The sequence below is a fragment of the Nomascus leucogenys genome, unplaced genomic scaffold, assembly GCF_006542625.1.
Source record: "Nomascus leucogenys isolate Asia unplaced genomic scaffold, Asia_NLE_v1 001032F_58778_qpd_obj, whole genome shotgun sequence".
Taxonomy (NCBI): Eukaryota; Metazoa; Chordata; class Mammalia; order Primates; family Hylobatidae; genus Nomascus; species Nomascus leucogenys.
The window spans coordinates 2864-26731 of NW_022095906.1; the positions used below are offsets into that span (position 1 = coordinate 2864).

General features: G+C 41.4%; 2 pseudogenes; one reads left to right on the top strand and one right to left on the bottom strand.

The window, feature by feature from the left end:
• The first annotated feature begins 1502 nt into the window (after nucleotides 1–1502).
• On the top strand, nucleotides 1503–7696 carry LOC115833753 (annotated as a pseudogene).
• Nucleotides 7697–17138: 9442 nt separating this feature from the next.
• On the bottom strand, nucleotides 17139–22529 carry LOC115833754 (annotated as a pseudogene).
• Between the last annotated feature and the right edge of the window lie 1339 nt (nucleotides 22530–23868).

The window sequence follows — 23868 nt, forward strand, 5'->3', positions numbered from 1 at the left end:
TAGGATGGATATGCTATACAGCATACCATAGGTGTGTAGTAGGTTATACCATCTACGTTTGTGTAAGTATACCCTATGATCAAACAATAACAAAACTGTCTAATGTGTCTCTCAGATCATGTATCTGTCATCACTCTACACATGACACTGTACAGGAGAGGAAGTCTACTAGGGGAATTTGTTCCCTTTATTATGGAGTCTGAGAAGTTGAACATAGGCTGTCATTAAGCTAGTGTCGTGGAAATTCCAATATCCTGGCTGAGTTCGAATCAGCTTCAGGAGAGAGAGAGGAAACTGCCTTCTCTCTGCCCTTTATCTTCAGTCTGAGCTACCAGCTGATTGGATAGTGTCCACCCACATTGAGGGCTGCTGTTCCCCACTCAGCTCACCAACTTACATGTCTCTCTGGAAACAGCTTCACAGATTCACCCAGAAAAAATACTTTACCAATTCTCCATGTATTATTTAATCCAGTCAAGTCAACACCTAAAATTAACCATAATACCATAGTAATATAATTATATATATTTCAGTTTTTAAAAAACTGACTATATGTCGGTTCATAGTTTGAGTGGTCCAAAGAAGGAGTTAATTTAAGCCATAAGAAAATAAACCCAATATTTTTCATTATTTCTTTTATCTCCTAGTGATCCTAGACTGGTTTAATTGCTCTCTTTTTGTTTATCTGGTCGGTTGGTTTGTTGTGGGGTTGTTTTGTTTTAAACAGCCAGCTTCTGGGTCCTCTCTCTAAAAATATGTCATAGAGCTCTCTGACCATCTTTCTCATGTTTTGTTACCCAAGGTAGGTTTTCTTTTTTTTTTTTTTTTTTTTTTTGAGACAGATTCTGGCTCTGTCGCCCAGGCTGGAGTGCAGTGGCGTGATCTCAGCTCACTGCAAGCTCTGCCTCCCGGGTTCACGCCATTCTCCTGCCTCAGCCTCTCCGAGTAGCTGGGACTACAGGCACCCGCCACCACACCCGGCTAATTTTTTTTTGTATTTTTAGTAGAGACAGAGTTTCACCGTGGTCTGGATCTCCTGACCTCGTGATCCGCCCGCCTCGGCCTCCCAAAGTGCTGGGATTACAAGCGTGAGCCACCGCGCCCGGCCCCAACGTAGGTTTTCTACTCCTCTCCCATATTCATTCAGTAGTTATTTGAAAGAGAAATAGGGACAACCATGTTTTATTCTAGACCACTTAAGATTAAAACCCGAGTTCCATATCGACATCCAGGGAATAGGTTTTTGAACAGATTTGCATTATGTTATGGGCAGGAACTAGGAGTAGAAGAGGTTGTGAGTCATCTAGTCAGTAGTGTCGGCTATAAAGCCTAAAGACTCTCTTTGTGTGTGCATTTTTCATTTTTGTTACAGAGGAAATAGTTTGTTCTGCTTTAATGAGCACTGTCAAGAAGAAAATATAGCTATCACATATCACCACAGGTTCACAGATCTTCACCAACCCGACCCCAAAATGACATGCTGCTCTTTCTTCTTCAGAAACATGAATTCTGGAATCTTGCAAGTCTTCCAGAGGGAACTCACCTGTCCCATCTGCATGAACTACTTCATAGACCCAGTCACCATAGACTGTGGGCACAGCTTTTGCCGGCCCTGTTTCTACCTCCACTGGCAAGACATCGCAGTTCTTGCTCAGTGTTCTAAATGCAAGAAGACAACACGGCAGAGAAACCTCAAAACTGACATTTCTTTGAAGAAGATGGCTTCCATCGCCAGAAAAGCCAGTCTCCGGCAATTCCTTAGCTCTGAGGAGCAAATATGTGGGACGCAGGAGAGACAAAGAAGATGTTCTGTGAAGTGGACAAGAGCCTGCTCTGTTTGCTGTGCTCCAGTAGCTCTCAGGAGCACCGGAATCACAGACACTGTCCCATTGAACGGGCTGCTGAGGAACAACGGGTAAGTGATGCTTCTGAAGATCTATTTCTACACAGGACACATGAAATTCTTATAAGTCTATTTCCTTGGTGATTGGATGATGTCATCTCTGTGTCCCCTTAAGCATGTCTGTTATGAGCTTCCTTGACTTCACACCTCTCAGATTTGACAAACATGAGGAGAAACAAAGCAAACTCTATTTTCTGTGGGCGAATTTGTCTCTCATTTTGGGTCCTTCGTATATCAGAGTGTGAATGATACTTTATTGTCTTCACTTGTGCTTCAATTCATGGCTCTTTTGCAGGAGGAGCTCCTAAAAAAAATGCAGTGTTTGTGGGAAAAAGCTTGTGAAAATCACAGAAAACTGAGCATGGAAACTACCAGAACCAGATGCTGGAAGGTTAGTACCGTATTACTCTACCTTCTCCAGGAACTTATAGTGAACAAATGGGTGACTCTTAAAATAGGAACTTGATCTCAACTCATAATGTTTCTGGAATTCAATAAACAAGGATAAAACACTTGAGAAAAAAACACGCTAATTTTTTATGTAAGTTAGTGTGACTCTTCGGTAGGATTTCTAATCAGACCACAGATGTTATCCAAGCATGCTCATCTGTTTCCATACAAACCTATAGCAATACCCCAACAAATACAAGAGACTGGGCCATTTCACACTGTTCCCAATGGGCTGCCTGGATAAATTCTGGACACGAGAGTTATTTATCAGTCATGGAAATTTCAGGTGACCTTTCTAAGGCTGAGTCAGTATGAATTTGAATCTTGGTGGGCAAGTATATTGAAATGTGAGCTAAATTTCAGGCGGAAGGAGCAAGCGCGCAAACTTAGGGAATGCATGAAATGAAATATCAGAACTAATTAATATTGAATAAGTCAGAACACATAATGGGAAAAGTGGTGAGAAATGTAGACTTGTGTCTTGATGAAGATATAAATATGTGAGAAATACGGGAACTAGTATTTAATATAAGGAGAACTCTAAGGACTTGAGAAGAATTCTAGAAATGATTTCTCTTTGTGGATGTTTATATTGAGGGTATGGTATCGAATATTAATTCATTAATTTATTCTAATATTAATTGAAAGATATTTTATGAGTACTTAGTCTATGTCAAATATCAACTTAGAAAATGAAGGAGTAAAGAAGAAAGAAAACACACAAATCTTGCAATGGAAATGAGAAAAGCAAATGGTCACCATGCAGATATGTGAAGTACATGATGTGTTAGAGTGTAGTAGTGTCATTGGAGAATAATCCAGCAGGAAAGTAGAAAAGGAGCACAGAGGCCAGGGACTGGGGACGAGGGTTTGAGTTTTAAATAGGGTGGTCAGAAAAAAGGCTCATGGAAAAATTCACACTGAAACAAAATGTCGATCAGGAGGAAATATATATATCCTCCTGTTTGCCTTCCTCTTCCTCATAAATATATGAATATATATGTGTATCTGGGTGTATATATATATATATGGATATATATGAGGAATATATATATACACACACACAGATACAAATATATATTCCTCATATATCGATATATACCTATATTGGAGAAATATATATATGAGTACATATATGAGAAATATGTGTATATATATATGAAAATAATTCTAGGTATAGAAAACAACATGGGCAGTAATATTTAATATGCATTTATTCGGGGGTTTGAGGAAGCACAAAGAAGTCCATGTTGCTGATTAGGGTGAGTTTGGAAGAGAATAAATGAAACCTTATTAGAATATGTTATGCTGGGTGAAATGCATTGAGTTGACAATGCTAGTCTGTGGTCATGTCATCATTTCTCATATAATGGTTTTACATAACTTGCCCCAATTCTCCAAAATAGAAATAATGGTTTCTTACCTAGTCAATATAACTCGATAGTTTGATTCTCATGCAAGAGCTGTGTTTTCTTTCTATAAATGTGGTGTGGAAGAGAGAAATCCATTTTTATATACCTATCTTAGAAAACATTTTATCATTAATCAGGTGAATGTAACTGGGCAGAAACAACTATGTTGATACTAGTACAGAAAAAAAAGGAAAGGAATAAAATTTTGTGGAATCTGAGAATTGACAAGATTGAGGATTAAAACATTGGGTGTTCAGAATGCTAAGAGGAATCAGTGAAATTCAAGAGAAGATGGATAAAACATTTCTATTTTGACTAATTGTCACTGCAGGATTATGTGAGTTTAAGGATAAAAGCAATCAGAGCTGAATATCAGAAGATGCCTGCATTTCTCCACGAAGAAGAGCAACATCACTTGCAGAGGCTGCAAAAGGAAGGCGAGGACATTTTCAGCAACTCAATGAAAGCAAAGCCAGAATGGAACATTTGAGGGAGCTTTTAAGAGGAATGTATGAGGATCTGAAGCAAATGTGCCATAAAGCAGATGTGGAGCTACTCCAGGTACGGACTGACCATGGGGTATCATGATGTTGAACATTCACATGCATGGGTATTTTTCCTCTCTCCTGAAATCCGTCTCCGCATTTACTTCCATGATTTGTTTCCAAAAATACGATTCGATAACTAATGCCACTTGGTTGGGAGGGTATAGCCTCTCCTAGTGATTCTACCAGGCCGAAGATCCCTCCTACTTTATCCACCAGCAACAAAACTTTGTAGAATGGCCAAGGTAACAGACAGCCCCAAGAAATATTTCCCATCAGAAGTCAGTGATGTATTTAGGATTTTTGAAAGTGGATAAAATGAGAAGTGATTCATTGGCATTTAGGCCAATTTGGAGACATGGCATGATGGAGAAGTTGGGGAATCTAGGATCACACTAATATTATTTTGGGGTCCACTCATTTTGGTAACAGGGCTGAGGGAAGATGACTGAGTAGCTTCTTTATGGTTACCGCAGAGCGTAGACTCTGTGGGCCTCCTCTCCCTTCACTTGTAAAAAGAACGTCTTCAAGACTTAGACTTTATGAGGACATTAATTCATGACATATGATAGACTGGGATTTTCATGAGAAAAGAAATAGAAAATGCTTTCCAGGAGGGAACGTTGTAGGAAAATTATATCTTCAGAAACTGTCTCCAAATCTCACACTGAACTTAGTGGAAGATTTATCTTGTGGATAGCACTAAGCCTTTCTTTTTTTTTTTTTTTTTTTAAAGGCTTCTGGAGACATATTACACAGGTGAGTGCATACCTAGATTTTAGCAGATGCTTTCAGTTTCCACAAATATCAAGCAGGAACTTTGATACTGAAGGTATAATTGATTCAGATAGTGATACTGCCTTGTGCTGGTTGTACTTTCTCCATCCCCCACCCCAGGTAGACATCTATTTTGTTGCCATACACAGTGATTTTCTTCAGCAGTTCAATGAAAGTTCTGCAAAACCAAAAATAAATAAATAAGTAAATAAATAAATAAGAAAGAAAACCAAAAATAAATAAATGAAAGAAAAATAAAGGAAGTGAGCATCTCTATTCCTAATTTCATTGCTCAAAAGCCTTCATATTTGAAAGAGAAAATATTACATTTACTACATGGCTACAAAGTCAACCAGGGGAAGCCAGAGAGAAAATGGGAAAGTATTTTAGCAGTGAAAAGTGTTGATGATTTCTAGTTTATATTTAAATATATAATTCTGAAAAATAGATGAACAAACTATTCGGAATGTTTGAACTGTGTAGGCCTCCAGAGAAGCTCAACTATGAAAGGCAGATATCCATGCCTGGAGCAAGTTTCAACACCCCGGCCTTGAGAAGGAAGCAACAGATGCAGCAGTCTTAAAAATAATCCCACTTTTCCAGATAATGATTTCAGGAATTTCTGGGGAAGTCTGGAACCCAGAATTTCATTTTTGAATATTCTCCTAGTCTTAAGACTAATGATCCTTACTAATTTGGAGCAATACAAAGAAAGGTTCAAATGAATTCTCGCTCAGATAGACTTTTCCATCGTGCTTGAAAATCAGGAACTGTGAATAAGAATGAATTCAAAAAAGAAAATGATAATTTTGGAATTAGCAAATGTGTGGGTTAAAGGGATTCTCATGAAACATCTTTTAAATAAAAGTAGTGATTTTTATGTATTTTTTTGGCTGTAGATGTGGTAACTGTGTCTTTCTCGTTGCAGGTGTGAGTCTCTGCTGCTGCAAGTGTCTGAGCCTGTGAATCCAGAGCTCAGTGCAGTGCCCATCACTGGACTGCTGGACAGGCTCAATGGATTCAGAGGTAAGTGTCACCCATTGCAGAATTCCACAGTGTATTACTTCTTGTTAGAATCATGGGGGTAATACTTTACCCTTCACCACATCTTCGTTTCATTTCAGCAGGAAGTGAACCATATGGCTATGCAACCCTTTTATATCTGTGTTTCTATTTATATTCCAATTTATAACATGAACAGTAAAACGTAGTGAAAAACAAATATGTTCTGGGCTCACATGTATAGAGTTATATATTGGGTAAATGGAATGACATAAGAAATAAAAAATTGAATAAATGGAACAATGCTCAGAAGGAAGCTTAATAATCCAAGCTTACATAAAAATTTTACATTACCGTATTTCATTTGAATTGTTAAACACATTTCTTTGGAGAATGGCGTTCACTGAAGTTTGATGGAGTATTTGTATTTTCTTATAATAAATATATATTATTGATATAATGTAAAATGTTGACTTAGCATGTAAAAAGAAAGAAGAAATTATTATGTAAATAGGAAGTAAAAATAGAAATGATAATTTCAGTTTAGTTACAACATGAAGAGCTACGAGTAAAATCTAAAATTCAGTTTCAGTCTAGAGCTAGCAGGGATGTCCGCAGAGTGACTGGTAAAAGATTTTGCAAAATCTGCCTTAAGTTACCACTTATAATTTGAACGTATGGACTTGTATCCAGTTATCTAGAGCAGTGCTTGAGTAAGCTAAAATCTTCCCATTCTTGCCAAAATTATATCACTAGTATTTAAGAACAAGAAATATTTTAATAATAATGAGCTTGATAGCTAAAGGGCATTCAAGGCATATAATATTTCACGTTTACATTGGAGATTGGATTAAAACAGGCTGGTCTTATATTGAACTCTCAATTTTTAAGTTTTCAATAAATTTTCAATGTCTATTTTTAGGGTTTTGTTCTTCCTATAGAGAATATTAATCATCCTTATACTTTATTAAATGTTTTAGTCACAATTCTCCTGTCCTTGTAACTTCAAATTTCTTGGTAAAGTAAATTCTTGGTAGAAAACTTTTCACTCAAGAATTCTAATTTCTAATAATTACATGTATCCATGCTTTTTTAAAATTATTTTTGCAGTTGATTTTACTCTGCAGCATGAAAGAGCCAATAGTCATATCTTCCTGTGTGGAGATGTGAGAAGCGTGAATGTTGGATGTGACCCTCAAGATGATCCCGATATCACTGCAAAATCCGAATGTTTTCTTGTATGGGGGGCTCAGGCTTTCACATCTGGCAATATTATTGGGAGGTTCACGTGCATGACTCTTGGAATTGGGCTTTTGGAGTCTGTAACAATTATTGGAAAGAGAAGAGACAGAATGACAAGATAGATGGAGAGGAGGGACTCTTTCTTCTTGGATGTGTTAAGGAGGACACTCACTGCAGTCTCTTTACCACCTCCCCATTTGTGGTGCAATATGTTCCAAGACGTACCAGCACAGTAGGATTATTCCTGGATTGTGAAGGTAGAACCATGAGCTTTGTTGACGTTGATCAAAGTTCCTGATATACACCATCCCTAATTGCTCCTTCTCACTCCTCTCAGGCCCATCTTTTGCTGTAGTCACTTCTGACCAGAGAAAAGTCAGAAACGTGTCTATATGCTCTGGGAACCTGTTTATCCCAGAAAGCCATCTTTTGTGCACCTCATCAAACAGGACAAATCAGTTATATTTAATGTCTTTAGTTGCATTCTAATGTCATCAAACTCATTTATAGTGTTTCATTAAATATGGTGAAAACACAAAAAACCATGTGTATTGTTTCCTTTTTAAATCATTTTTGGAAAATCATTACCCATGATGTATGGCATAGAATATATTCTCTGGTTTTTAATTATTTCTGAATGTCACAAAGTGAAAATAATAGGTAAGAGAGTTGTCTAAATGAAATTAAAACCAATGGAAGAAAGTAGAGATCTTGGGCTTCATGAAAAACCTTGGAGTAAAAAGACTCAATGGTAACCTGGAAATATTTTCTTTCTCTTCATCTAACAATATTCTACTTATCCATGTGTTTTATTTATGAACCTATACTTTGAGGTTATCTTATTTGACCTCCTATGCTGTGCTTGTCTTTGTAGATCTCATCTTATATTCAAATGCTCATGCATTATTAGAGTGCTGTTCTACAGTGAAATTTACAAGGGGATCAGGACAATGCTGAATCAATTAAATATTCAAATGGACATAACTGAATACTGACCCCTACCTCAAACCATATACAGTGCATTTCCACATGGATTCATGTTCTGAAGGTGAAGGGAACACAATAAAAATATTCTCATACAGAAAGATTTCCTGACCAGGAGAAAAAAGTAACAATTAAGAAGAAAAACTTAGTTTATATCAAAAACGATGACGTCTGTGTTTCAAAATATACCATTCAAGAATTAAAATGCAAACCAAGAGTGGAGAAAAATATTTATCCCAACATATACGCAATAAAATAAAATACATGTGATTAATGAATGTAATAAATAAAAGAAAATGAACCCAGTGTAAAATTGGGAAAATATTTGAAGAGGTACTTCATAAAATTGGAGGCATAAATATCTGGACAAATATGAAAATGGGATTACTTTTATTAGTCCTCAGAATAATAAAAATTAATCCATAAGTTGAACTACAGGCCTCCATAAAATTTGCAAAATTTAAAGACACACAGTATTGTGTGTTGTGAAAGATAAAGAATCAATGAAAGTTATTCATGGCTGGAGGTATGTAAACTGAGATACTTTTTGGCAAACTGACTATGAGCATTCCTTATGGGCTAGATATTCTAATTCTAAAATATATTCCACAGACTGCCTATGTGTATTTCAAGATAAACACAATGTTGATAATTGCAACAATTTTTATAGTAGCTCCTAATTGGAGACAAAGTAAATATTCATCAACAGTAGAATTGCTAAATAAATTGTGATCTCATCATATAAAAGAATTTTACAAAACAGAGATAACACCAAAATGCAAACAAATCAATGAATCTCAAAGAGAAGTTTAAGAAAAGAATTGAAACACACAAATGTTATATTACAGTGTTTTATTCAGATAAATTGTGAACTCCATTAATTGATACTAGAAGTTAGAATATTGAATAATATTTTGGAAGGTAATGGTTAGGAAACTTAAAAATTAACCAGGATAAGATACAGGAAGCATTGAAATCAAGAGAGAAACTATAAGCATTTTTCATGCAGAAGAGTATTTTATATATATATATTAAATATTTTAATGTATAGAATAAGTTTGAAATAAATAAATTTGATGTTTTGCCTAATTTTTCAAATGCATATATTATAATTTAATTTATGATAATTTAACATCAACATTAAGACATAAAACTGTTTTATTATTATACTTTAAGTTCTGGGGTACATGTGCGGAACATTCAGGTTTGTTACATAGGTATTACACGTGCCACGGTGGTTTGCTGCAACCATCAACCCATCATCTACATTAGGTAGTTATCCCAGTGATATCCCTCCCTGGACCCCACCCCCAACAGGCCCCAGTGTGTGATGTTCCCCTCCCTGCGTAAGTATTGGGCCTTTTCACTCAGATTCAGCCTCAGACAGACATGCTACAAATGTGTCCACTTACCACTTGAGTGGAAAACATCTTGGTTACGATTTGAGGAAGATTTTTTCTCATGGCTTCCAATCCTGAGGGTACAATGCAGCATTGATTACTGCTCAGAGAGAGTGGACAGGCTATGGAGTAGGAGGTTTGGTACTAAGACTAATTAGAAACATAATACTGCAAAAAATTATCTGTGAATCACCATAAATTCCAATGACTCTCATGTAGGTTGTCTGATATCAAAGGGTGTATATTGAAGAAATGGTGGATAATAACCTTTTTTTGGGTGTTTTAGGAAGTCATATAATGAATAAAAGTGGTTTAAGAAAGAATGAATTTGGCTTCTAGTATTGTTAAGAAACAATAAAAATAAAGGAAAGAAAGGGAGGAATGATTGATTTCATGGTTCTGAGAAGTGGGAAGACATGAGTTTATGTACATAGCTTATTGGTAGAATACATCAGTCAGTCTAGGCTCAGTGGCTCAAGTTCGTAATCCCTATAATTTCGCCAGTGCTACATCAGGAAAGGGTTTTAAAGACGAATTTCCTTGAATGATTATTTGTTTTTAAATCCTGTGATGAAATATTTGGTATTAGAAAGCTCAATTGTATTTTCCTCTTTAAAGGAGTGAGTCAGAGCAGCGGCACATGCCCCAATGTGTGAGCTCAGAGCTCAGTGCTCAACCCATCACTGGCCTAATGGACAGATTTCATGACCTCCAGGTGAGTGTCAACCCCTTCAGGCATGGCTTGCTCTTTTCTTTCTTTCTTTTTTTCTTTCTTTCTTTTTTCTTTTTTCTTTTCTTTTTCTTCTTTTCTTTCTTTCTTTCTTCCTTTCTTTCTTTCTTTTTCTTTCTTTCTTCCTTCCTTTCTTCCTTCCTTCTTCCTTCTTTCTTTCTTTCTTTTTTTTTTTCTTTTTTTTCTTTTTCTTTCTTCTTTCTCCTTTCTTTCTTTTTCTCTCTCTCTCCTCCCCTCTCTCCCCTCCTCCTCCCTTCTCTCCCTTTCATCCATGCTGGAGGGCAATGGTGGCAATCTCGGCTCACTGCAACTCCACCTCCAGGTTCAAGCGATTCTCCTGTCTCAGCACCCAAGTAGCTGGAATAACAGGCACTCACTATCATGCCCAGCTAATTTTTTTTTTTTTTTGTACTTTGTAGAGTTGGGGTTTCGCCATGTTGTCCCGGCTGGTCTGAACTCCTTACATCAGGTGATCTGCCCGTCTTGCGCCTCCCAAAGTGCTGGGATTCAGCATGAGCCACCAACCTCTTGGCCTCAGGCATGGTTTTACTGCAGGCAGATTTTTGTTTTTTCTTAATCTTTCATCTATATAAAGGGAGCAGGACTGTAAATAGCATATATAAGCATACATAGTAATACAGTCCTTATGGTCTTATGGAAAAATAAATGAAAGCTGGTGTAATGGTAAATGTCATTCAGTTTCCTCTTGATTCTGGGCCTTTGGGTCTGGGTCCCTCTGTGCAGCAAGGCAGGTCAGATGGAGAGAGATGGTCCAGAACCAGCCAAGATGGGTTCTACATGAGCATACTGGGTCAACACTGCTTTTTCATCAGACCTGGGCTGTGACGACTCCAGCCGTGTTGTCCACCACAGGGGCGGAGTGCTCATTAGTGGGTCCTTGGGTGTGGGAGAACCCATTATATACATTGAACCAACATGTCATACAAAGCATTTCCCATCTGACACTGCCAGGGCCCATAAAAAGCTACAGCAGCACCATAACATTTGCCAGCATGAAGCCTGATGTCGTTTTGGTTTATCTTGTGGGATGAGTAAACACACTTACGCTCACCTGTGCCAATACCCTCACACCATAGTTACACTGTCCACAGTGGCACCGGCCTGCCTACTGAGGGCTGTGCCTTTATCAGTCTTATTTCAAGCTGCGTCAGCATGAGGAAATTTGCTATGCACACTGACTTTCCACTGAGTCACTCAAAAATTAGTAAAATCATTTCAGGTAGTGTGTGCTTTTTCTTTTTCTGTTAATGAAGGAAGCCTGTGAGTGCAGGGGCACAGAAACGAGCAGTTGAATTTAAGTCATTCCAACGCATAAGCAAGTTTCCAAATGCACTGAGAGGCGAGGAGGAGAAGATGCAAAGGGCGCCTTGGAAGAAGCTGTTTTTGCTTGTAAGCCTTGGCGGCTCCAGGCATGCCCACTTTGATGCATTCACCCCACTGCAGTCGTCGGTCATTCAATGTGACTTTGTTGTTTTAGAAAGGATTAATGTTGTTGGTCAGGGTTCCCACCTGTTCCTTCCCTAGACCATGGCCCTCCAGGCAGTTCTTAGGCAGGTCCCAGTCAAATGTACTGGGGTATAAACCAAGGACCAGGACCACAGAAACAGGAACCCCAGGGGCTCCAAGGGAAAGATGCTGGCTGCCAGGTGCAGAATCCATAGAATTAACTACCTACTAGGGAGCCAGCGGACCTGCGCATTTCCCTGGGGAGTCCTGTTAGATTTCTCCCCAAATACTGTAAAAGAGAAAAGCTACTCATACTTTATCACGTGGAAAGACTAATGATGTCTAGGAGTTGACACAGAACAGGAGGACTCTGACCACCAGACCAGCGAGATGTGTCAGGACAGAAAATGAGCAAGCTTGAGTCTCCCGGGCACACCTGGGGAAAGAGTAATGCAAGGCACACCTCAGGGCTGTACTCCACTCCTCAAGGCAGGCTTGGGTCCCCAGGGTAAGGGCGAAGAGACAGCCTTCCCCGTATCACGTAGTGTGGATGGGCGAAGGCTGCAGGGGATGTAGTCCTCTTGCCGCGTGGGCTGCATGAACAGCAAGGCTCTTGCATCTTTTTCAGGCCTGGGGTTGTGGCCTTACCAGGGGCTTTCTGTTTCACCCACAACAACTCGCCTCCACACCGGAGACCTGGTCACTTGATGACAGCAGCGGAGAGAAGGCAGGCAGAGGGGACCAGCACAGCCCTTCCTTGCATTCATAAATCATATTTTTCAACGAACATCACGAACTACTCCGTCTCCTGTCTCCCGGATGGAAGCTCAGGTCTCAGGAGTGGTTCAATGCTGAAATAAAAAGCTATTGAAATCCTGATCTTCCATGTTTTGAGCTCTCTGAAGTGTTGCAGGACTGCCAGGAGGAGCTTGAACAGAACGGGCACATGATGTTTTCACACTGCTTTTCCCAAGGGCAGCCAAGGGACAGCCTCTGCATACTGAGGTAATTTCAGTGATTGGTTCCACGCTCTTCCCTCCTCCTTTCTAGTGGTTTAGTGCTGGCTGCTGTAGAACACTTTATTTCACAGAAGCAAGTAGAAATCAATTTCACTCTTAATTACATCGCTCTAAGGTCTCGACCGGGAGTGACCGTTCTGGAGAGGGTGCTAGGACTGCTCCTTGGTTTCTCATCAGCTGCCTCAGGTCAACGGGAGGTTTGGATTTCACTGGTGTTGATACATGCTTTCAAATTCCACAGAGGCTCTCCGAGGGACAGAAGTGATGCTTTACACCCCCGTAAAGCCCATTTCTGTTGCCAGAGTCCCCAGTCTCCAATCAGCAAAAAAATTCTCACAAGGGGAGCTCCAGCCATCTCACTTGTAATCAAGTAGCATCGACATTGTCTGGAAACATTTATTCTGTCCACTTTAAGCCTTAATTTTCACAACACTAAAAAGTAGTAAATAGACTTTAGATTTTCCTCTAACTATATTTATATAGAAAGTCCTTGAGAAGGTAGTGTCAACTTGAAATTCACTTCTACAGTTAATTAACATTAGGTGCCGGAGAGGACCTGAGCCCATCCCTTGACAGCAGGGGCTGGCTGTCATTGCAAGAGAGCAAACCTGGTTCCCTTCTGTGCAAAGAGGAGGGGTGGGAGGGGCATGGCGGTGGAGGGAATTCTTAGGCATCAGCACAGATGCTGGCAGGCCTGCTGTTCACTCACTCTGGGGGCCTGGAGGTCCCCACCATGATAACACCACATTGCTCACAGAGGCCCTGCTTTTCTGTCATGGTAGACCTCAGGGTAGGTGGTGCTGAGATCATAAAGAACTTAACCAACTGGAGAAGAGAAAACAGGCAAAGGAAGAAGTGTGAATGAGGAAGAAGGATGAGGTAACAGGGGTGGGAGAACGTGGTGATAAAGCCAGGGTGACAGTGTTGGTGGCAACTGACACGAGAGGAGAAGGGGGCCATGCTCATCAGTCCCCTCCTTCCTGAAAACATGAGGGGTACAGGGAGGGCAAGCCTCAGTGAGTGAATGCAGCAGTTCAAAGAAACAAAATAGACAAAAATATAAATGTTCTCCTAGGACACCAGGCTTTTAGGGAGGCCACTGTGAGACCTCTGAATGCCCGATGCCCAATAGTGCTGAGGGGGTAAGTGACAAAGAGCCTGCACCCCCAGCCCTGTGCACCATCTGAGACCGAGGAGCCTGTGTCACCAGTACCTAGAGCTAGAGGAAAGGGCTTCCAAATGGCTCAGGAAGATGAGTGGGCATTTCACTCCACCTCTGGGACCAGATGACCACACCTCCCCTGAGGAATCCCTTACCCAAAATAATTGAACATAATAATGTTTGCTTAAATATAAACTGGCTCAACTGATCACCCCGACATGACCCCAGGACACCCCCTCAAGGTGGCTCCAGTTCCTCATCATCTAGACTTTTCTCCCTGCCCTCCCAAACTCCCTGAGCCTGGCTGGAGGCCTGCTTGTCTCCTCTGCTGCCCACTCCAAAGAGGATAAGAAACCAAGACCTGGGCTCGCCACAGGTCGAGGAAAGAGGCTTGGTGACACTTCCTTTGACTTGGAAAATTCCTCTACTAGCAAATCTGCTTCCACATGGCAAAGATGAGAAGTGCTGGGCCAGTAGCCAGGCACACAGCTGCAGAAGCTACCTGGACCTGCCTCATGGGCCAAAGGGAAGGGCTGCCCATAGGCAAGTCACTTCTAGAACGAGTCCAGAGAGATCAGGGAGAGTCTGGGATCCAATCAGGGATGACCCTTCTTTCAGTTGGGCCTGGTGGGTTTTCAAAATCCAGTCTTTCCACTGGGGCCATACCAAAGCTCCCTGGGAGGTCAGGCTTCCCAGTCCCACCAAAGCCCCCCATGAAGCTGTCATTTTCTCTCAAGTTGCATACACTGGCCAAGTAAAGGCAGCTTCTACTCACCAGAGAAGTGGCCAGCTCAGCTTCAGATTTGCCAAAGAAATCTGGGTCCTGCCCCATACTTGCTGGCTTGGCAGGCTTTTCAAAAAGCAGGTATCTCTGGAGCTGTTTTGTGGACACCAGGAGCATTACTTGACAAGCCCTGTGCTAGCCCCAGGGTACCCTGTGCACCTGGGTAAGGCTGGAACACACTGGGGACAGGGATCCAACATGTCCACTCTGGAACAGCGTGGGAACTGGAGAAATCGCCAGTTGTTTGCTGTCCTGCCATTGCTGTTCTACACATCCCTGGAGACTATGAGCATCGGTTACAGCGTGGTGGTGGCTGATCAGGACCAGAAATGTCCATTTTTGACCTGGAAGCAGCAGACACCTAAGGCTTAGGGTAGACGTGGGGGCTCCATACCATTCCCAGTGCCAACTTCCCATGGAGGAAACAGGAAGGAATGTCTGGCCACCCACCCAGGGTCAGATGCCACAACAGCCTGAGCAGAAGCTGCCTGTCACTGGCTGTTCCAATGACAATAGGACATCCTTGGGAAGGTGGAGCCATTTGTGAGATCTCAGGATGGGTGTCCTGGAAGTGCCACTTAAAGGCGACTGAGGCCTCTCAAAATGCCTGTGTTAACGCTGCAGCTCTCCGTGTGGGCTGCAGTGCAGTCACCTGTGGAGCTTTAGGACAGGCCCAGGGCTCAGCTTCCCGGACCAGTGCCTTGAGAACTTTCGCAGCAGGGATAGCCGGCTTGGAAAGGCATGCCTGGGAGACCATGTGACACTGCCTGGCTGGGTCCTGGGCTGACAGAGGTGAGCGTGGAGCTTGTGGTGACTTGGTAATGCTGTGAATTATGTACGTGTGGCAGGAAGGTGCCACAATGCCAAGGCCCCAAGTCTTGGAAATTCCATGAGGTCCGCATGAGGTTGAACTAAACACCAAGTGCAGTCCTCAAAGGAAAAATAAAAGAAATACCCACATAAGGGACTCTTTGGAACTGAGTCTGGAAGAGAGGGCTTCCTGGTCCACTCCAGGAGAATTTGCCTAAAATAAGTTTGCTTCCCATTGTATTCTCTTTGCTTGTTCTAAACATCACCTCCCCCATTCCCTTAATTTGCATCGTTCTGGGCTCCTTACTCTTGTTGCATCCTTTTTTTACATTTTAAGGATGTCTGGATTCGATTTACTTAAGAGCATATATGGCTTAATTTTGTATTTCTGGTAATCGTCTATTACATTTCCCGCATTTTATCAAATGACACGTTTTCCTCATATCTATTTTTAATATGTTAAAGATTTTGTATCCAGTTTATCTAAAACTCCTTGATTAAAATGAGTTTAATTCTAGCAATACATACATGCTTATCTCTGCATTGTTTTATAATTTTACGATAAATGTTTTTCCCCAATATATGACTGTATGGATAATACTTTTTAAAAAGATACAATAAAATATGCTATGTCTTTCTCACTTGATCATGTGGCTGAATGAGTCAATCCCTCCATCAAATAGAAATATCTGGCATTACTTAATCTAACTAATGAAAACATCCATTGTGCACGTGCACCCACAATGAGAAGAAAAGACCAAAGCAAACAGCCAAAAAGGAGAGAATCCCATGATTTCTGTGTAAACTCCTACAGATATCATAAACATTTATTGCTAGAAACAGTATTTTAAATGAAAGGTCTTCAGGCAAGTGTATTAAAACTGCCTTGGATACAAGGGGCCCTATCACTTGTAAAACTTGGCAAATTGGATAACAATTAAAAATACAAAATTACACAGAAAATACCCTTTAATAAATTGAGGTTTTTTTTGATTGAGACGGAGTTTGGCTCTTGTTGCCCAGGCCAGAGTGCAATGGCGCGATCTTGGCTCCCTGCCACCTCTGCCTCTGTTTTCAAGCGATTCTCCTGCCTCAGCCTCTCGAGTAGCTGGGATTACAGGCATGTGCCACCATGCTCGGCTAATTTTGTATTTTTAGTAGAGACGGGGTTTCTCCATGTTGGTCAGGCTACTCTCAGACTCCCAACCTCAGGTGATCCGCCAGCCTCGGCCTCCCAAAGTGCTGGGATTACAGGCGTGAGCCACCGCGCCCGGCCTCATAAATTGATCTTTAAACAAATCTTAATTGAGGTTCTCTAAAGGGAGCCTTTTAGGCAACATGCCCACTACGTGTACTGATGGCTAGGGTGGCTGGTGTCAGGCGAATCCATGTGGCTCCCCCAGCCCCTTCCTGGGAGCATCCTAGAAAGACAGCGTGGAAACGCCCGCCGCCTGGTGGTCCCCGTAGCCGCCATGGTGCCCAGCCCCGCCGCCTCACCCTGTCCTCGAACCCCGTGTCAAGCGCCCGCGGATTCTCACGTCCTCTTCTTCCAGGGCGGCGGGCGCTTCTCCTGCACCTTGGCCTGGCGCTTCTTTTCGGCCTCCTCAGCCTCCGGTTTCTCTTCCTTGACCACCTTGTAAGGCCACTTGGGTATCCGCAGGTGGCCGCTGACCTTGGTGCTGCCCTTCCGCGCCGGCCTCTGGGGCTGGAAGGTGGGCGCGGGCGCCTTGCTGAGGCGGACCCCAGGCACCATGCCCGACCTCAAGCTGCTCCGCCGCAGGCGCCGCAGGGGCAGGAGGCTGGCCTTCCGCCGGGCGGGGTCGGCAGAGCCCCAGGACCCCGGCAGCAGGGCAGGTGGGAGGCCAGCTCTTGGGGAGCCCTCCCAGGAGCCCACGGCCACTGGTCAGGGCCGCTTGTGCTGCTCTGTGCCCTTGGCTTCACCCGCCTCCTGCGCCCGCCTTCCCATCCCCCGCCGCGCCGCCAGAATTTCCTGAGCCGCCAGGATTTCCTGCACTGCCAGCCGCCTCTTCCCCACGCACAGGGAGCACTCGGGGCACACGGTCTGGCACGCGAGGGCCACGGCGGGGCTGTTAGAGGCTGGTGGTCATCCTGACCATGTGGTCCAGGGCGCCCCGGTCCTCCGGGCCACGCGGAGCGCGGCGTCAGCGCAGACAGCTCGCAGTCCCTGAGCCTCTGCAGGCTCTGGCCATGGAGCGGAGGCAACTCAAGCTGGTAATTTTCCCCCAAGGGCTCCTGGCAGGGGCGCTCCAGGAGCGTCTGCATGAGGCAGACGTGTAAGTGGCCACTCTGGCGACATCCCATGGTGGGGGCCCTCGCGTGGACACCTGCCCCTGCTAGCTCAGGGCTCTGATGCAATCGGTTCGACCCTTCATGTTGGCTTTCAACCCTAACACGTCCGTCCTTGAAGGTCAAGACCCAGGACATAGTTCAACAAGTAGTTGGTGGTGATAGCGTGCCCTGACTGGGCCAGAACAGCCTCTTTAGTAAAACAGCGCAGGAAAGTCATGAAACAGATCCTCAGCTCCTTTCTTCATTTTCACTTTAATTCTGTGATGCCTCTTGTCCAGCTGATGACATCTCTCCTGGGGTCTGGGACTCTGCTGGTCTTCAATGCCTACTGAGAAGGGTTCCTGGCCATCATCAGCCATGAAAACCTCAAAGCCCTCTGTCTTCAACGTGGGATCCCTGGGCCAGCGGCATCAGCCTCACCAGGAAACCTGTTCTTCTACTCATTCTTGGGCCCCATCCCAGGCCTATTCAAAGAAAGACTCCAGGGGCAGGGCCTGGCAGTCTGTGTTTCCACCAGATCTGTGTTAAAGCTCAAATGAACCAGCCCAGGTGATGCTGAGGCAGGAAGTGCAAGGCTGAGAGCCAGTATCTAAGGCAACTGTGCCCATGGGGCCAGGGGCATCTCCTGCCTGTGCAGCTATGATAAGGGTTGTGTTCCTTTCCCTGTCCTGCCAGTTGACGTCAATTTGGGGGCACTCAGCTAAGGCCACCACGGTATATCCACAAAGCCGTGGTAGCAGGAGACATTAAGGCCAGTCTAGCCATTGTGGTCAGTCTCCTGCGCCTTCTCAACGCTCAGCCCCCGCCGCACCAGAGTCTGCAGCAGCCCCACTGCTCCAGGACGCCCTCTTCCAGGACGCTCTCCACGCCCTGGACGCCATGCTCCTCCTGGTCCTGGAAAGTGTAGAAAGAGTCATCCCAGGTGATGCTGAGGGTGTCGGGCAGACTGGAGAAGTCCTGGAACTCTTTGTAGTCAGCGCGGTCCTCCTAGACCTGTGTTCCTAGGAGTGAGGACAGCGGTGGCGGGGTCATGCAGCGCGCCCCGCCACCCTGCGGCCCAGTCCAAGCCAGCAGCACCACACCGGTGGCCAGAGGCGTGGGCAGGGGGCGGAGGCTCTGTCCGGGAAAGCCTGGTGGGCACCAAGGTCCCTGCTTCTTGCTTCTGTGTCCCCAGGGAAGCCTTAGCTCCGCCCCCAGCCCGGCGGAAACCTGGCTTCTTTTACATTATTGTTTGTTTTTATTTTAAGTTTTTAGGACATTGATAAAATCACTTTCTGATTTTTGAGATTAAAAATTAAATAATTTTCAACTTTACCCTTTTTTAAATGTTTCACTATTTTAATGCTTTTATTTTTTGTATACTTTAATTATTGTCATTTATATCTTCAATTATTATGGAAGAATTTTAGAAAAGTCTTTTCACATAATAAAGTCTAATTAATTAACTCTTATTTATTCTCTCCTCTACCTCATATACGTACTTTAACCTTTTAGAACACTTTGTTTTGAGACTGTTGTTACTTATGTGACATTTTAACTATTATTCTTCACACTTCTAGTGAATTTTTAATGTCATTCAAAGGGTAAATCTTTCTATACTGAGAATTAAACATAGTTCTCAACAATGTTCTCGAATATTAGGAATTTCACCTTCCAATGGCATGTTACGTATGTTCTCCTACCCTTCTAATACATATTCCCCGCCCCCTGCTAATTTTGTATTTTAAGTAGAGACAAAGTTTTACCATGTTGAACAGGCCAGTCTTGAACTCTTGACCTCAAGTGATCCAGCTGCCTAGGCCTCCCAAAGTGCTGGGATTACAAAAACAGCAACTAAATGCTGGAATGATGACCGGGAACTCGTCTAGAGTCTCCAGTGATTATCCTCCTTATAACAAGGCAGAAAGCCTTCCTCAGAATTATCTAGACTGACATTACTCATTGTCCAGACCTGTTAACAGACTCCTGCAAACAGTGCTGTGAGTCTCAAATGTGCTCCTTCAGTAATGCGGTAGAAGGCCCTAGTTTCCACATGGTAGTATCCTTCAATGCCTGGAGACTTTTAAGGCATAAGAACGTATTGATCCTATGAAGTATATGTTTTGTAAAATCTCAGGTTATGTGAGGTGTTTGGACAAATTAAGTTTCAGGGTGATATCCACTATTGAGACAGAAAATTAGTCTAAAGAATTAAGACCTCAAAGTCCAGAATGAGAAAAAATTGTTTTGCTTAGAGCCTCCTTATAATTGTCTTACTTGTTTTATAGATATAAGCACTAGAGGACAAGCTCTACCTGATATAGCTGGCCTAGACATATGCGGATTTAATTGTAGAAGAAAGAATTATACCTTTCAGGTAAAATGCCTACCAAAAATAATTAGTTGCTGTTTTTGAGACAAGTTCTCACTCTGTCACTCAGGCTGGAGTGCAATGGCACAATCAGAACTCACAGCAGTTTTATACTCCTGGACTCAAGCAATCCTCCCAACTCAGCCTCCTGAGAAGCTGGGACAACAGGTGCGCATCACCACTCAAGGCTAATTTTCTGTTTATTTTTTGGTAGAGATAAGGTCTTACTATGTTGCCCAGGCTTATCTCAAACTCCAGGCCTCCAGTGATTTTTCTGCCTTGTCCTCCCAAAGCACTGGGATTATAAGTATGGCCCCTGTAACCAGCTTTAGATCAATTTTATTTAATACAGATACCTTCCCAACTAAAAACATTTTATTAGAATTCTCTTAATTCAGCAAAGCCTTGTTATTACTGACCCAGTCTTCACTTATTTTCAGCTTAGATGCAAGAACAAAATTATCTTTATGTTTTAATTTGTTTTATTTTATATTTTCAAGGTGCAGAATATGTCGTTTCGAGATACATGTGCATAAGGAAATGATCACTATAATGAAGAAAATTAACAAATCGATCATATCACTTAGCTGTGCTTCTTTTTTATAAGAACTCCAAAAATCTTGTCTCTCAGAATATTTCCCAAAAACAATACGAGATTATCTAATATGCCTACAGGTTGTACATCAGATTCATTTATTCTACATTACTGCACCTTTACCACTGTTACCCTTCATTTACTTATTTTCTTCCCACGAATGTAACCACCGTTTTTAATGTATTGAACTTTTAAAAATCGATTTCAAATATGAGTGGGACCATGAAGTATTTTTGTCTGTGTGTCTGTCTTATTTCACTTAGGAAACCTGCCATTTACATGTCTCCTAAATTTAGTACAGAAATAAAGTGCTAGTCAAGAATGTGTCTCACTTTTGTTAGATTAATTTTTTCCAAGTTATTCTCTTTATCAATTTTTACTTTTTGTACTATAGAAGAGTGAAAATTCTTGTATTAAAAAAAACTGTAACCAGGCTATTGATAAATAACTTCTTTCAGGGATAAAAATCTCAGGAAGTTCAAGATTTCTGTATTAATGATTGACAATGTTGTTGGTGGTCCCTCTTAGACTTATTTCGATTGTAAGTAAGTCTTGGTGATATTCTAACATAAATTCTGACAGGTGAAGAGAATAAATAAATTACGTATCTCTAGGAGAATCAACAGAATAAGATTATCTTGGTTAAATGGCTAAGAAAATATGGTAAATAGACACAAAAACTTTTTCATCTTCCAAAATCAGAGTCAAATACTAAGTGATCATAAAGTAGCTAATTCTGTCTTCCTGCCAAAGTGAATGTGAGCTAAATTAGAAGAATGTCAGGAATAAATATTTCCTTGAAATCTAGCAACAAATAATGTAATTAAATTATGAGGCTTTGCATAGAGTTTTAGCATCAACAGAAAAGCTCACAAAACCTAGGTGAAAATCAAAAAGGAGTGCTGGGTTGGAGCCCTGAGGTGAATAATTTTATCATCTCAGATCCCTTGGAAAAAGGCAGCGAGTCCAAAAGAAGCTGGTGATAAGCTTTCTCTCTGCTAACTCCTAATGTTCTGCATGAAATATGTGGAGGAGAAGAGGGACAGTTTATTATAGTCTACGTGATATAGAGTGAAGGAATAAGAGAATCTTTCTGATAAGTATCTTTGAAATTTGGAGAATCATTCCTATCAAAATCGTTCATTTAGGGGACTAAAATACAAATAAGAAGTTTCTTGCCACATATCCCTCAGCTAGCCAGGCTCTAAAAAGAACGGCACTGGACACCTAGACAGTGGTAAAAAGCAGGGTTTACTCACTCTTGAATCACTAACAACTGGTGCTAACCTTAGGCAGCAGCTTATCTATTTGGTTGAGGTTCAGCCTTGTTTCATTGAACAAATCTCTTGGGTTATTTTCAGTTGTGCCAATCATTTAATTTGTTTTCTGAATCAAATGATAAGAATAAATATGGTTTAGAGTGTAAACAGCATTCCCAGATACATTACCACTTAGTGTCCCATCTGCCTAATTTTGAACCTATAGGACAGGAATGAAAGCATTGTGAGAAACGCCAGGTGATTTCCTTAAAGCCAAATACTCTTGTCCCTCCTACTTTTCTTCTGGCTTTCCTGCTGCATGGGACATGGTAATAAATGGAAGTTTCCTGCACAAAGAGGTAAAATTCACTTGTTGAAGATGCCAGTCTTCTTCTTGACCAACTCCTATATTGGTACAAACATGTGAGAGAAATGCACCTTCTGAATCATTTCAAATTCGTGGTCTTTGTTAGAGCACATAAGCCGGTGCGCTAGGAAACGTAGCTATTACATTCCTTTATGGAATTTTCCATTCTCTATCATCTGGATTCTTATTTAAAATGTAAACAAAGTTTGTTCTTTCTACTGCATAAGAAGGTTTATACCACTTTATGCTTAGTAAGTAATTAAATTTATATGTCAGTTTAAATAAGGACGGCCTCCAGTATTCTAAGTCCTGTTCCTGTTCCCCATCATCTTATATAGGAAGCTTCCTCTTTCGATTGTTTCTATTAAAAAACCTAAGGCAATTGAAATCAACCCTGTAAAAATTATGCTGCAATTATTTGAAACCCTAACATAATAGTGTTATCTTGGATATGAATCTGAAAGTCAATTTATTTCTTATCTTTTGATAGATATTCATTAGTATGTTCTATCCTATTTTGTTACTTATATTTTGGAAAAGTTTCTTAATGTTAGAATAATATTTATACATATTAACTCCTCTACTTATCCATTTACTCATCTTATTTACTGTGTGATCTATTCTAAAAATTGCATTGAATAATTGTAACATATTAGCAAAGAAGACAAATACTGCCATTGCCCCCTTGGAATTTTCAATCTGGTAGTAATAAGTATAAGAGTTTTCTGAATATTAAAATCTGATATGATATATTCATAGAAGATGTAATAGCAGAGCAACCCGGCACTGAAAAACTGTTGTGTGAGTTGAAATGTGATTAATAACTAGGATGTTGAGAAACAATAAAGTCTGTGAGGTCAACTTAACTTGCTCAGACTTAAAAAGAAAATAAGCACGCTTTTTATTCTTTGTAAGATAAGATATCCACCACTTCATTATTCTACCCCAGGCTGGTTCAAATATACAACTAAGACAAGTGATTTACAGTGTGTACAAACTGAAAACATACTCTTGATTTTATTTACCTGAATGCAAAAACATAAAAAGTAGATTAAGTGGTGTCAGGGAATGGGGGAGGGTGAATGGAGAATAAGTGTTAATGTGTATGGGGATTCTTCTGGAAGTGTTAAAAGTGCACAGGCAGTAGAGAGCTCTGATGCCTGCACAAGTGTGATATACTAACAATATCTGAATTAAATACATTAGAACATGACTTGCACGGTAAGTGAATGAATCTCAACAAAACTAGTACAAAAAAAACTATTGATGTACTAGTAAAGATTCCACAATAATTTATTAA